Here is a 15,034-nt window from a genome sequence, read left to right as displayed (position 1 = left end):
TGCTCCTGCTCTGAGCCAATCAGTGTGTGTCTCTGGACACGTGGATTCCATCCTGATGGGATCCTTCTGCAAGAGCAGTCCATGCACTAATTCAGACTGAGAAGGGAATAAAGGTGATGAAGTAGAGAGGCAAGGACTTTTCTACAAATTATCAAACCAGGAGTGCCAGCATCTTTTGAATATATATATAAATTAATAAGAAAATGCCATTCCAGCCTATCAATTCCAGTTACCTGTTCACACTGAGGTTCCACCCCATCCTAGGAGGCCATAAGGATACAAAGCGGCCAGTGATGAGTGCGGGAGGAGGCGGATGGGGGATCCCCAGGGCCAGGGCTAGAGGAGGAGGTTGAGGTACCCAGTGGGGACCTCAGAGACCTCGGGTCACCCCCTTCCTTCTGCAGTATCAGCTCCTGTCCTCACACCACCACGTGCAGTTGCACCACAGCCAATGCAGCTGCCCAGGATGCAGAGGCACCAGTGACACTGCTCCATGGTGATGGCACAGGCAGCCGTTGTGTGCACGTGAAGTAGACCAGAGCTCTAAATGCTGTGCGGCGAGGCTGGAACCAGGCGGAAAAGAGCAGCAATGCTGTGTTACTGGAAAGACCGTGGAAATCCCCTGTAAGAACCCTGAGCCCCTGTGCCCACTCTGCAGGGCAGAGCGCTGGTGTTTTTCCTGAAAAGCTTGTGAGTCCATCTTGCTTTTTAACCATGCTCACTTATAACGGTCACAAAAATGAAACATTTAAAAAATAAACAAATGCACCGTGAGCAGCCTGTCCCAGGGCGATGGACTCACCCAGTCCCATGAGCAGACCTTTCAGGAGCTTTCCAATGGGGGTGATCAATTACGCAACAAACAGCTACTGAGCACCTACTGTCTACCAGGAACTGGCTCAGATAGGGCCAGGTGCCAGGTGTGAGCAAAAGCACACATGAAACCTGGCCTTGTGATGCCCACAACGCAGCTGGGAAGACAGATGCCAGTTCACGTACACAAATACACGTACAATCTAAGATGCGGGAGCCCACTGCCCCACAGCCTCACAGGGAGGGAGGTCCCTTGGCTGATACCTGGGGAGGAGAGTCCCACCCACCACCCTGATGGTGGTCCTCCTAGGAGGACCTTCTCTGCCCTCCTAGGGAGGAGCCAGTTACTGCTGCCCACGAGGAGGGCAATGATCCCATTACCAGTTGGCCTTAGGGCACTGTGGGCCCAGCCCTGCTTGGGGCAGGTGTGAAAGTGAAGGTCTACCTGACTCTGAACGCTTGGCCACAGCCTCTCCTCAGTGGAGGCCCATAGCCTCCATCCACAAGACAACGTGAGAATGCGAAATCAGGAGAATGGAGAAGTACCTTCTCTCCAGAGGGAATACAGTGAGCGAAATCAGGAGAATGGAGAAGTGCCTTCTCTCCAGAGGGAATACAGTACGCGAAATCAGGAGAATGGAGAAGTGCCTTCTCTCCAGAGGGAATACAGTGAGCGAAATCAGGAGAATGGAGAAGTGCCTTCTCTCCAGAGGGAATACAGTGAGCGAAATCAGGAGAATGGAGAAGTGCCTTCTCTCCAGAGGGAATACAGTGAGCGAAATCAGGAGAATAAAGTGCCTTCTCTCCAGAGGGAATACAGTGAATGCGTGCACGTGGGGGCTCTCCCACTCAGGCTGTGTGACCTCAGGCAAGCACCTTAGCTTCTCTGTGCCTCAGTTTCCTCCTTTATAAAACGGGGACTTAAAAACATCTTGTAGGATAGGATTGTCAAGAGAATTAAATGAGTTTATGTGTGTAAAGTGCTTTAAATAGTGTCTTCCAAAGACAGTCACCCAAATAAACCATGTGAGCCAAGGACACCAGTCACCTGGGGCTGACCCTGCTGAGATGAGATGGACAAGGTGGATGAGCTGGCCAATAACTTGAGACACTTCTCCTGATATTCAGCCATAGGATGGTACAGGGGACCCGAGAGCTGTCAGCACCGTGCCCGCTTCCCACCCGTCCCTGCCCGCACTCTGCCTGGGAGAGCCTCCTGGGCTGCTTGTCTGCCCCGGCGTCACCAGACCCACACTCTGCAGCCCCACTCTTGAGCCCTTTCATCTATACTCCACGCCTGGTGAACCTCATGGTGACTCTGCTCCTCTTTTTCCCTCTTTCTTCTCTAAAAAAAAAATCTCCATCTTGTGGCCAAGGAAGAAATAGTGTGAGTTGCTTGTAGGCAGGAAAAGTGATGACGCAGGAAGATCTCCAGTGTTAACATGTGAACGACCATCTCCACACACCCCCCACCTCCTTCCCTGTTGATCGTCTTCCACATTCTCCAGAACCTGTGCTTTTAATTCTTGTGACTCAATTTGAAATCTATGTATGGAAATTACAATGATCAGTTGTGAGGAAGGCTCATGCCGGACAGTAGAAAGTTCCAGCCACAGCAACTTCATTGTGCAAATCGTTCTGGGCTCTCTCAAGGCAGCTTTCCCTTGGCTGTTGGCCCAGGAAGTTATTTATAATCCAATAAAAAGTAAAAGGACTTGTGGGAAGGATTTACTTACAGAGTGCATTGGCTCTTGCATTCAATTCGTTGCTAATGTTAATTCCTGTTCATTCTAAAATTTCTGAATATAGAGCCTTTGCCTCTACAGAGAATTTAGCAAGTAAACACCCAAGATGAGAGCCTTACTTTTTATTCAGCACTGGGTGCCCAGCACAGCGTCCAGGACACTCGTAAGGAGCCAGAAAACATTTAACAAATGATAATGATAAAAAATAAAAAGAAACTGGACAGGCACGGCTGTCTCCGCCGCAGGTGACATCTGTCTGTGCCTCCATATGCATGGAATGCACCAAACGCTGAGGCTCCTACAGAAGAAAAACCCAACCAACGATCAGAGTTTCTCGACAGGTGCAATGACCCTAGAGTGTATGGGGCAGCCCTTATGTAAAATATGCTCTCCTCGGTTTCCCCTTTCCCGGCATCCATTTGTTCACTCTTGCTGTATTTTCTATCCTAAAGGACTTTAAATGCCCTGTAAAACACATAAAACAAGACTCAGAAAATGGATCCAAGTGGCAACTCAGGTGAGCTGCAAATGGAAGCCTCCAGGTGGCAGGGCGAGTGTTCCTCACAGACACACACAGAGCCATCCATCTGGACAACGCTTCCCGCCTTCTCAGCACCATGGGGCACAGGAGCCGTGAAAGCTGCAGTACATGCCGAGGCTTGTGCAGACCACTCACAGTCCTCCAAGGGCTCCATCCCCCGAGGTGCTGCCACTGTCTCGGGCAGGAGGCCACTCAGTCCTCCAAGGGCCCTGTCCCCCCGAGGTGCTGCCGCTGTCCTGGGCAGGAGGCCACTCATGGTCCTCCAAGGGCCCTGTCCCCCCACGGTGCTTGCCGCTGTCCTGGGCAGGAGGCCACTCAGTCCTCCAAGGGCTCCATTCCCTGAGGTGCTGCCACTGTCCCGGGCAGGAGGCCACTCACAGTCCTCCGAGGGCCCTGTCCCCCCGAGGTGCTGCCACTGTCCCGGGCAGGAGGCCACTCAGTCCTCCAAGGGCCCTGTCCCCCCGAGGTGCTGCCGCTGTCCTGGGCAGGAGGCCACTCACGGTCCTCCAAGGGCCCTGTCCCCCCACGGTGCTGCCACTGTCCCAGGCCGTCCAACCCCAAAGATGCAGGGAATCCAGAGCTCAGAACACCTGTGACCCACTCCTGGTGACACATGGGCTGGCAGGAGAGATGAGCGCTTTTCGTGGAACCGGTGTTTACCAATATCCTGTGGTCACTGAGGGATAGAGAGGAATAGGTTCTCAGTGGTCACTGAGGGATAGAGAGGAATAGGTTCTCAGCTACGTCTCTAGAATGCAAGCCTGACTTCCCTATGGCCTGTTTCCCATCATAACCCTCAACGCAGACTGTGTCCATTTCCTAAGGTTGTTGTTATGAGTGTCACAAACTGGGTGGCTTCAAACATCAGAAATTTATTCTCACAATCTGGAGGCCAGAATCCAAACGCCCCGTGCTGGCAGGGCTGCTGCTTTCTCTCTGGAGATTCAGGGGGATCCTTCCTCCTTCTCCAGATTCTGGCCGCATCACTCCAGTCGGCCTCTGTCTTCACGTGACCTCCTTCCTCTGTACCTCTGTCTTCACGTGACCTCCTTCCTCTGTGTCTGTGTCTTCACGTGACCTCCTTCTTCTGTGTCTCTGTCTTCACGTGACCTCCTTCCTCTGTGTCTCTGTCTGCTTATGAGGACCCCTGGCATGTTGGATTAGGGCCCAGCCGACTTCAGGGTGACCTCATCTTAGTCAAATTACATCGTCAATGGCTCCATTTCCAAAGAGGTCACATTCATAGGTACTGGGGGTTAGGACTTCAACATGTATTTTTGAGGGAAGACAATTTAACCCATATCATGGGCCAGTGGAAAATGCAAAGGTAAAACTGAGAAAACCAAGTCTGTGATGACTCAAAATAATGTGGTCCATACACTGAGGCCTCTAATGTGTGGCTTCATCTGAGGACAGCGGCTCCTCTATGACATCGTCACACACACCCAGTCCTTGGTGGGGCCTGGGCAGCTGAGGGCTTGAGGAACATTCTCCATCCATGACTATGGAAGGTCAGCGAAGCAGGGGCAGGAGGTACATCGTTCTGTGAGAATCAGGACTGGTCAGAGGTTCTGCTCTGATCTGTTCCAACTTGTTGACACCTGGGCACTTGAGCTCCAACTTCTCTGCCACGGAGCTGGAGCACAAGCAGAAACCACAGAAATGTCCCAGGGATTCCAGTACTTCAGCATCAGAGCTACGCCTCCCACAGAGCATTTAGCTCTGAGAGAGGTTAACAACCACAAAAACTGCAACACACTTCCTTTGTTGGATCATATGTCTGAAATTTAAAAATCAGTCTCCATATGGCTTGGCTAATCTGCCTCAGTTCCTCACTTTTTATTCCCCCACCCTCATATATATAACTTGGATTACACAGTCACATTTTGTTCAGTTGTATTTTGCATCTACTAGTGTAGCTGCCTTGCCTTGCACACTCTCTGTTCCTTGAGAACAGTCCGTTCTTAGATTCTCGGATCCTCCTCAGTGACTTGTTCATAGAGGCACAGGGATGCCTTACTAGTGCTATCAAATGAGGATGATTCATAGTAATTCATGGAATACTAGCTCTGAAAATCCTGGCCCATACTAGTCCAGAGACAGGCCATATAGCTAACTGGGTGCATTTAGATGTCCACATTGTGAAGATTTCTGGAAAATTTTCATCTCAGTTCTTCTGTCCTAGAGATCTAGTTAATATTTTTGGCCATACTTTTCCCAAGACACAAACAGGTTTTGAAATTGTTGGTCAATATTAAGATGTACATGTGGATTTGTATCTACTTTGTCGAGACCATTTATGCCATTCAATGTAGCAAATAACAGAGCGGGATTTAGTGAGAGTAGAGAGCCATCCACATTTTCCTAGCCTCCTTGCCATGGTATTCTCATTCCTTCCCATCGCTTCTTCACTCTCAATATCATCATTTCCTTCTGTCTTCAGTTTTTAAATGTGTTTAAGGGGACACATGTTGACACCCCTGCTAGTCTAAATATCCCTGTGAGGGCAATTCCTGTGTTTTCAGAGTCCATATTGCCAACAGTCACCTTCTGTAGATTCTATGCAGACTCAGGGTTATGGACTTCCTTGGGGCGGGGCGGGGGTGGGACAGAGGAAAATGGTTCTTCAGCAGATTTTGTGCCCTTGCTCTGGCAGCCATATTTGTAAGAACCATGCTGGGAAGAATCCTCCCAATTTCAGAAGTCATGGAGCAGATGATTAGAAGTGTTCCTATTTTGTCCTAAATCTGCAGCACAAGGCTCAGTGTGCCTTGTCTTCAGTAAGAAAACTTTCAACACTCTTATAAAATGCAACAATATTAGAAGTACCTCCCCCAAAAGACTAAAATATATTTCCATTTTAAAGAAAATGTATTCCTTGAAACATCCGATTGCTGTGATAGGAGGGTGAAATCCAGCTGTTACCATCAATTCTAAGCCCCTCTTTTCCTCCGAGTTGGTGGAGGCATTTTGTGTAATTATCCTGCTTGTTTTTCTGTGTTTTAACGATTTTCCCGGTAGCTCCTAGGGTATTTTTTCCTGGTTAATTGCTTGCTTTGCATCTCGCTTCACCATGGTTTCAGGCGGTGGTGTGCTCCCAAAAGGACGTGCGGTAGCTGTCCTTCACTTCATCCTGATGCCGAAGACGGTCCTCAGGATGGCAGGAAGGCCGGGGCCGTGCAGCCACTGACCATAGCTCTGCCTCTGAGTCGTGGGTGGTGGGGTTCTTGGTGGCTTGCTTTCCCCAACACCCTCCCCTGGGTCAGCCCTTGTACATCCACACAAGGACACACTGTTTGCCACCATCACTCAGGCTAAAATACTTCAGCCACCACAGACCTTAAATGAACCCCACGGAGAGGCAACAAAAATAAAGCTAGGCAGCAACGCAGGAGGCAGCTCCGGATTCTTATGTAACCGAGTCAGCTCGCTCTGGAGCTTCTCATTAGCCCAAATTACAGATCTGCGGGGCACTCTTCAGGCTCCATGCCATCTTCTGTTCCATTCCTTTCACCCTTCAGCTATGTTGCTGGGTGAACAGCTTCTCTGGCAGTGTGGGGCGACGGGGTCGAGGGCCATCTGCCTGTGTGGTCCCTGCATTGTCCATCAGCCCGGAACCCTACCCTGCAACTTGAGCCCAGGATGCCCAGCAAAGTCCAGCGCACTGGCTGGCTCGGCTGGCTGAGGAAGAGCGTGCTTTTCACAGAGCACTACCTGGCCCCCGCAAGGGGACGCAGACGTGGCGGCGCTCTCTCATGGACATCGGGAGCAGGATTTGCAAACCATGTTCACTCTGAAGTCCTGATGGAAGAATAGAAACTTCATCTTGCTATTAAATAATGTAAAGCTTTAAATCCTAAAAAGCAGTGTTACAGGCTCAATTGTGTTCCCCAAAAAGACATGGTGAAGATCTGACACCCAATACCTCAGAATGTGTGTCCTTATTTGGAAATAAGGTCACTGGGTGTCATTAGTCCAGCTCGGAGGTGGTCACCCTGGAGTGGGGTGGGCCTGAATGCTTATGGCCATGTCCTTAGAAAAAGGGGTGATTTGGACACAGACACACACAGGGAGAGGAGCACGTGAAGATGCAGGCAGAGGTCGGGTGGTGCTTCCACACGCTGAGGGGCACCGAGGATGGCCGGCTGCCACCGGAAGCTGGGGAGAGGCTGGGACAGAGGCTCCCTTGCAGCCTCGGAAGGAAGCAGTCCTGCCCACCTGGCTCCAGAGCTGGGAGTGAATGTGCTCTGCTGTCTAAGCCACCTGTCTGTGGTCATTTGTCAGGGCAGCATCTGGAGACCAATACAAATAGCATCTGCTGAGCCCACAACCCACCACGTTTCCCTTCCACGCCATTCACTCATTTCCTACAAAGCTGTGTTGCTGTCCAGACCCCAGGCACTTCCCTGAGCCCTCTCTGCCCTGGCGGTCCTCCCTCGCTCCTGCAAGCTGAGCTCACCCCCACCCGTCTCATTGTGCCATTTCTGCTCTTCTCCCACGCAGAAGCCTCAGAGGGTCCCGTGCTCCTGCCCCTTGCCTCTGATATGGCTCCTCGCACCCAGTCAGCGCTGCTGTCCAGAGCCTGGGCCTGGCCGCCCCTCTTCCTGCCTTGCGTGAGAGAACCCTTTCCCGGGTAAAGCTGCAGCCTCTGGGCCATCAGGCCTCACCCTCCAGCCTGCATCCACTATCCTCTGTGGCTTCCCCCACCAGCTCACCCCATCCCAGGGTGCACAGCCTTGCAGAGGCTCAGGCTGGTCCTCCCACCTGGCAGAAATGCTCTTCCTGATTTCTCTGCCGGTCCAATTCCCAGCACCCTCCCAGCTCAGCTCAGATGCAACCTGTTCAGAAAGACAGCTTTGACCTCCCTGCAAAGTCAGGATTCACCTGAGCTCTGGATTAGGACTTTCCGGAAGGCAGGGAGCCCATTGGAGGAGCCTCGCCACAGGTAGAGGCCAGTACATGACAGGCCCCAGTGGCTCGGAGTGCCTGCTGCACTGGCTGAGCTGCCACGGACCATGGGTGAGCACAAAGCTGGTGCCCGCTGCTGTGGGGGGAAGCTGTGAGCAGCAAGGAGTTGCATTTTCCCCTCCTTTTTCCCACCCTGGCTCTGGCCTTTCCCCGCCTGCCCTGGCCTGGCCTGTCCTGTCCTGATTCCTCCTCACTCAACACCCAGCACCTGGCTTGGGAGGCGGGTGGCCTCCTGCACCTATGTGCTGGGCCAGAAAGACCCCTGCACCGCTGCAGAAGGAGCTCTAGGCCCTGGCGTTGTCCTCACTGTGGGGTCAGCCAAGCTTCTGAGGGTCCCTCTTCTATTTTTAAAGGTCACCAGTGTCCGTTCCACGCAGGCCACTTCCTTCCTTCTTGTGCACCTGCCAGGGAGAAGTGTGGTGGGCTCCTGGCCAGTGCGCATGGATGAGGAGGGGGCCTGGGCAAGGTGCCGCCAGGGACACGCTGGGCCACCCACCCATGCACCCAGGCACAGACGTGCCTGGGAAAAGGCAAAGGAGTTGGACAAGGCAGCCATCAACATAGGAACAGCAGACAAGGAAAGAAAGTCTTGCTCCCTCCCGAGGCCTCCTCTCACCCAGGCTTCCCCTTCTTACAAGGTGTCTCAGTCCCGGGTTGGGGGATGGGGTTGCTGCTGGGACCCCAAGCCCAGGACTGCGGGGACTCCCCAGGCGGTTATGGCTGGGGGAGGGAGGGGTGTGGGGGTCTCAAGGCATGGCTGGAAAAGGGGTCTACGGGGTCCCAGAGCATAGCTGAGGCCGAATGTAGGGGTCCCGGGTGTGGCTGGGGGTTGGACGCTGAGGCTCAGGCAAGGACCTGACCTTGGCTCCAGCTCTGCACTCACCCGTGGGCAAGCCTGGTGCCCCTTGGAGCCTGGCTTCCCCGTCTGTGGGGGCGAGGGGTACCCTCCCATGAGGGCCTTGGATGCCCCTGGTCCAGAATTGGGCTCCACGTGGAATCCCAAGGGCGCAGGCTTCTCAGTGGTCCAGGCCTTCGGGTCCCTGCAAGGTGTCCCCACCTCCATCTTCTCGGCCTCTGTGTGTCTCCTTCATCAGAGCCTGTTTTTCAATCCCGGCTGATGAGTCAGCAGCGACCACCTTTTCGTGACCTTCCTCTGCCTGTCCCGGTTGTCTGGGCATCTCTTGGGGAAAATCCTGAGCTAAGGGATGTGATGAGCAAGACTCTTTCTAACCCGGCTCAGGTCAGGCGAGGATGCCCTCGAACCCTGCGTCCTGGCAGGGACTGTCGGGGCCACCCTCCCAGAGGGTGCAGGTGGGGTGCTGCCTGGCCCTGGGCCTGCCAGGTCCCTTGTGACGTCAGTCAGCCAAGGAAATTTAAATTTAGTCAACTAAATAAGTAAACCGGCAAATATTATCCAAATTAGCACCTCAGCTTTTAATGGCTGCCCTGTGCATTTGGGGTATTTGCCTCAACTCACACTGCCGGTGTGACTTTCCCTGCGAGTGCGAAGTGCTGAGTGGAGGCCAGCCCTGAGAGGGAGGGAGACGTGAGGGGGCTTTCAACCCAGCGGTCCAGGTTTATGGATAAATGTGTGGAAGCAATAAACAGAAACCGGGAGGGACTTCATTCCAGTCACTGCTACACTCAGAGATTCTAGCAAAGTCTCTTAAGTGCCAGGCACGCAACAGATACTGGTGAGTTAATTAATTAGTTAATGATTAGCATAACACATCATGAGGAGGGAATAAGAAACAGCGTCAATGAGTGATGCACTCCGGCCTTTTGCTGTTCACATGATTAATGGAGGCCACACACAGAACATGATGGCGGTCACACGCAGCACATGATAGAGGCCACACACAGAACGTGACAGAGGCCACACGCAGCACGTGACAGGCCACACGCAGCACGTGATAGAGGCCACACACAGAACATGATAGAGACCACATGCAGAATGTGATAGAGGCCGCACACAGCACGTGATAGAGGCCGCACGCAGAATGTGATAGAGGCCACACACAGCACGTGATAGAGGCCGCACGCAGAATGTGATAGAGGCCACACGCAGCACGTGATAGAGGCCGCACACAGCACGTGATAGAGGCCGCACGCAGCACGTGATAGAGGCCACACGCAGAATGTGATAGAGGCCGCACGCAGCACGTGATAGAGGCCGCATGCAGAATGTGATAGAGGCCACACGCAGAATGTGATAGAGGCCACACGCAGAATGTGATAGAGGCCACACACAGCACGTGATAGAGGCCACATGCAGAATGTGATAGAGGCCGCACGCAGCACGTGATAGAGGCCACATGCAGAATGTGATAGAGGCCACACACAGCACATGATAGAGGCCACATGCAGAATGTGATAAGAGGCCGCACGCAGCACGTGATAGAGGCTGCACGCAGAATGTGATAGAGGCCGCACGCAGAATGTGATAGAGGCCACACACAGCACGTGATAGAGGCCACATGCAGAATGTGATAGAGGCCACACGCAGCACGTGATAGAGGCCGCACGCAGAAAGTGATAGAGGCCACACGCAGAATGTGATAGAGGCCACATGCAGCACGTGATAGAGGCCACACGCAGCACGTGATAGAGGCTGCACACAGCATGTGAAAGAGGCCGCATGCAGAACGTGATACAGGCCACATGCAGCACATGATACCGGCCACACGCAGCATGTGATAGAGGCCACACACAGCACGTGATAGAGGCCACATGCAGCACGTGATAGAGGCTGCACGCAGCATGTGATAGAGGCCGCACACAGCAAGTGATAGAGGCTGCACACAGCATGTGAAAGAGGCCGCATGCAGAACGTGATACAGGCCACATGCAGCACATGATACCGGCCACACGCAGCATGTGATAGAGGCCACACGCAGCACGTGATAGAGGCCACACGCAGCACGTGATAGAGGCCACATGCAGAATGTGATAGAGGCCGCACACAGCACGTGATAGAGGCCGCACGCAGAATGTGATAGAGGCCACACGCAGAATGTGATAGAGGCCACATGCAGCACATGATACTGGCCACACGCAGCACGTGATAGAGGCCACACGCAGCACGTGATAGAGGCCACATGCAGCACGTGATAGAGGCCACACACAGCACGTGATAGAGGCCGCACACAGCACGTGATAGAGGCCACACGCAGAATGTGATAGAGGCCGCACGCAGCACATGATAGAGGCCACACGCAGAATGTGATAGAGGCCGCACGCAGCACGTGACAGAGGCCGCATGCAGCACGTGATAGAGGCTGCATGCAGAACGTGATACAGGCCACATGCAGCACATGATACCGGCCACACGCAGCATGTGATAGAGGCCACATACAGCACTACTGATAGGTTTTCTGATAGGTTTTGGTGTGGACATTTTAACACCTGTTCACATGGGAGAGCGGAAAGGAAGCAAATGGCGTCTGTGAGTCATAGAGAAAGCCGTGTGACACAGGCTCATGGGGAACGCCTCTTCAGCAGTCAGTGCATCCTCTTAGAGGACTCATTTCAGATAATTATACAAACAGCTCCCGCTTCACCTGGCAGCTAAGAGAGATTTGTTCTCTCTCAGTGAACTCTAAATGAACTTTCCACATGTTAGTTATCTAGTAAGATGCATTTGTGTGTTTTCTAGGTCCATGGGGTTTCTGAGAGGATCTTTATCCTTAGGTGGATATATTTTTTTAAATACCTTATTTCATATATGGTTCTAACGTTTTGCTGAAATGAATACAGTTGCACATCTGGGCAGGTTTAGGCTGGTTTGGACGATCAAAGGCCAGGACCCCAAAGTGACTGGAAGAAACTATTAAGAGACACCTGACAGCTACGGCTCCTCAGTGAGGACCTGAGTCCTCCTCCCAGAGCCTCCATTTGCCTACGAGACTGCCTTGCTCAAGGCATCAAATCTCTCCAAGCCTCTGCTTCCTCAGTTATAACATTGGGATACCAGCAGCACTACCCTCACTGGCCTGACAGTGAGAGGCCCCCCTCTAGCATGTTCTGCATGTGGCCTCTATCACATGCTGCATGTAGCTTCTATCACGTGCTGTGTGTGGCCTCTGTCACGTGCTGCATGTGGCCTCTGTCATGTTCTGCATGTGGCCTCTATCACGTGCTGCACGTGGCCTCTATCATGTTCTGTGTGTGGCCTCTATCATGTTCTGTGTGTGGCCTCTATCACATACTGCATGTGGCATCTATCACGTGCTGCATGTAGCCTCTATCATGTTCTGTGTGTGGCCTCTATCGTGTTCTGCACGTGGCCTCTATCCACTCCAGACCCACGAGAGGTACACATTGGCTGCAGCCGCTGGTTTTTCTCTGACAGTGCTTACACTGAAGCAGAGACTTTGGAAAGAAAATCCATCTCTACGAATAAAATCTGAGTTATGCTTGGAGAAACGGCTTAATTTTGAGAAAGCCTAAAAGAGAAAGAAACAGAGACCGAAGCTGAGAGACAAAAAGAGAGAGAAGGACAGAGATGATCCTGAAACACCTCAACTCCACACTGATGTCTGCTCTTTCGGCAGATTCTATAGTCCTGCTTTGTGTCTATACTCATCATTCTCTAAGACCTCTTTCAGCTAAATAAATTAGTGACATATGAAATCAAATTAAAGGGCAATTGATACATTTGCAGCTTTTCACATTATATTTGAATGATGGTCAGTGCACAAGCTGAGTTGTTGGCTGAGGCTTATGTTCCAGCTTCCTGCTTTGGGGTGTGTGGTGTGGTTGCCATCCTCTTCTATCAATGTGCATCCCTGGCTCTTGCTGTCCTGCAGATGTGCTACTTAGCTCCCGGGAAGAAGTTCTGGGCAAAGCAGGGACAAAGACACGCAGTTGTGAGCAAGTTTTATTTTGTGCGTAAAGGACCCTCAACTTTGGATACCACTCTGTGCATTTGTCCTGAAATTTGCTGTGCAGCTTTTTCCTAGGAAAGATTTCAGAAAATGGTCGCACCTAAGCATGTCCTATAAATAGAATGCTTTGGCTGGATGGAGAAAGTAGGCAAACGAACATTCCCCCTCTGCCTCTCAAAAGCCACTCCATGGCAAAAATACGTGTTTGTTTTCATTTTCTCCATAGGAAGCCTTTTTATTCTCTTGAGCTATTTTAATCTATTTTTTTCTTGTGTGGACATTTTTCATAATAAAAACTGTCACTCATTATACTGTGTGAGGTGCTAAGTGCTATATAGGCATTACCTGAGATATTTTCCATCTATGAGGAAAACACTGTTATTATCCCCATTTTACAGATGATAAAAATGGAGCTAGGTAAAAAATACACAGAGGAAACAAAAAACCTTTGGTATTTTAACACGATCTGGGTTTCTTGTCAGAATACAGTTATCACCATTTCTTCTCCCCCACTGCACCCCCTGGATAATTCTTCTGAAATTTGGGGGAGGTTTTTCCAGCAGTGAGAGGAGAAAGGGCTCACAGCCCTCCTGTCTTGTTGGGTTTAGCTTGCTGTGTTGTGATGTTGGAAGACCTGGCTCAAAGTTCAGAGCACTGGAAGTCCCAGGGTGGTGAAGCCCCACACTCAGCGACCAGAAAATGCTTCTGAAAATGCTCCTTTCGGTGTGCCAGGGACTAAGGACTTTCTATGCCCCCCAAATCTCCTGCCCAGCTTTCTAAAGATGCTCTTTCCTGACTGGAAAATGCGGCCCACACTGCCACGGATACTCAGCAGCTCATTTTCCTTAGTGAGTTACAGCCACTCACTTTTGTCTACTCTTAAATCTCAAAATGGCAGGCCGCATCTTGGCACAGTGTAAGTTTCATTATATGTGGATCATACAGTGCAGCCATCAAGGGCTTTCCCCCAGTGGAGGGTTTTCATATAGAGCCCTGCAGACGCCTTAAGAGGCCGTCAGCTGAAACTGCCTTGACCTGTTAACTGGTCAACCCATATGAGGTTGCCCAGAGAAATTGTTCCAGGTAGCATTCTGCATGCAGGGAGTTTGCATCTTGGTTTGGATTTAAAATGCAGTTCTGCCTGTATTGTGTGTATTCATATCTTCTCGGTGCTGCTTTCTGTAGTTGGCTGTGGATAACCTGCACCCTCCCACCGCCTCCATGATGGGGCTAAGGTCAGACCCTCAGCACCCCAAACCCAAGGGGCAGACCCTCAGGGTGGTGACAGTCCCAGGCATGGAGCTTGGCATACCAGGAGGACTTTGTGACATGATGGAGAGACCGATGAGGCTAAACATCACGTGTGCCCTCCTTCATCCTCATGGGGACAGGAGAGGCCCTGCAGTTCAGGAAATCGTATGTTTGAAATTTGCCTTAATAGAGTGACAGTCAGTAATAGTGAGGAGCAGGCTTCCAGGAGGAGGCCCCTAAGATTTCACTGGCTGCGGGGCCTGCCTGCACCCTGGGTGGTGACCCAAGTCATGCTGCTGGGCCACAGGTGCATCCTCGGGGCCCCTCACCACCACCTGGGCAGTGTCCTTTGCTCTGATCTGCAGTGAGGTCCTTCCAGTGGGTGTTCCTTTGCCAACGCACACTCTGAAGGCGAGAGGTGTGCAAATGGCTGCTGCTGTGAGCACGGGGCAGGGGCACAGAAAGTGCGGGGTGAGGAAGGAGATGGCCAGTCCCACTGGGCTTCACATCAGCTGCTGTGATTGAAGTTTGAGCAAAACAAGAAGGAGGAGGAGGAGGAGAAGGAAGAGGGGGAGGAGGGGGAGGAGGGAGAGATGGCAGAGGGGAGGGGCAGGTGAGAGGAGCTCCAGGGTGTGCTCAGGAAAAGGACACACGATGAGCTTCCAGTTCCACCTCTGCTCTGTCTCCGGGATCCTGGGCGAGTCTGAGTAGTCTACGCCCTAAAATTCCATGATTTGAACTTCTCAAGACATCAACGAGTTTTAAAATGTCATTGTAGTTCCAAAGTGTTTCCCTTTATAAGATCATAAAAAGGGTTTTCTCATATACAA

This window comes from Pan troglodytes, chromosome 14, assembly GCF_028858775.2.
Source record: "Pan troglodytes isolate AG18354 chromosome 14, NHGRI_mPanTro3-v2.0_pri, whole genome shotgun sequence".
Classification (NCBI taxonomy): domain Eukaryota; kingdom Metazoa; phylum Chordata; class Mammalia; order Primates; family Hominidae; genus Pan; species Pan troglodytes.
The sequence above is the reverse complement of the archived record's forward strand: the minus strand, read 5'-3'. Positions refer to the sequence as shown.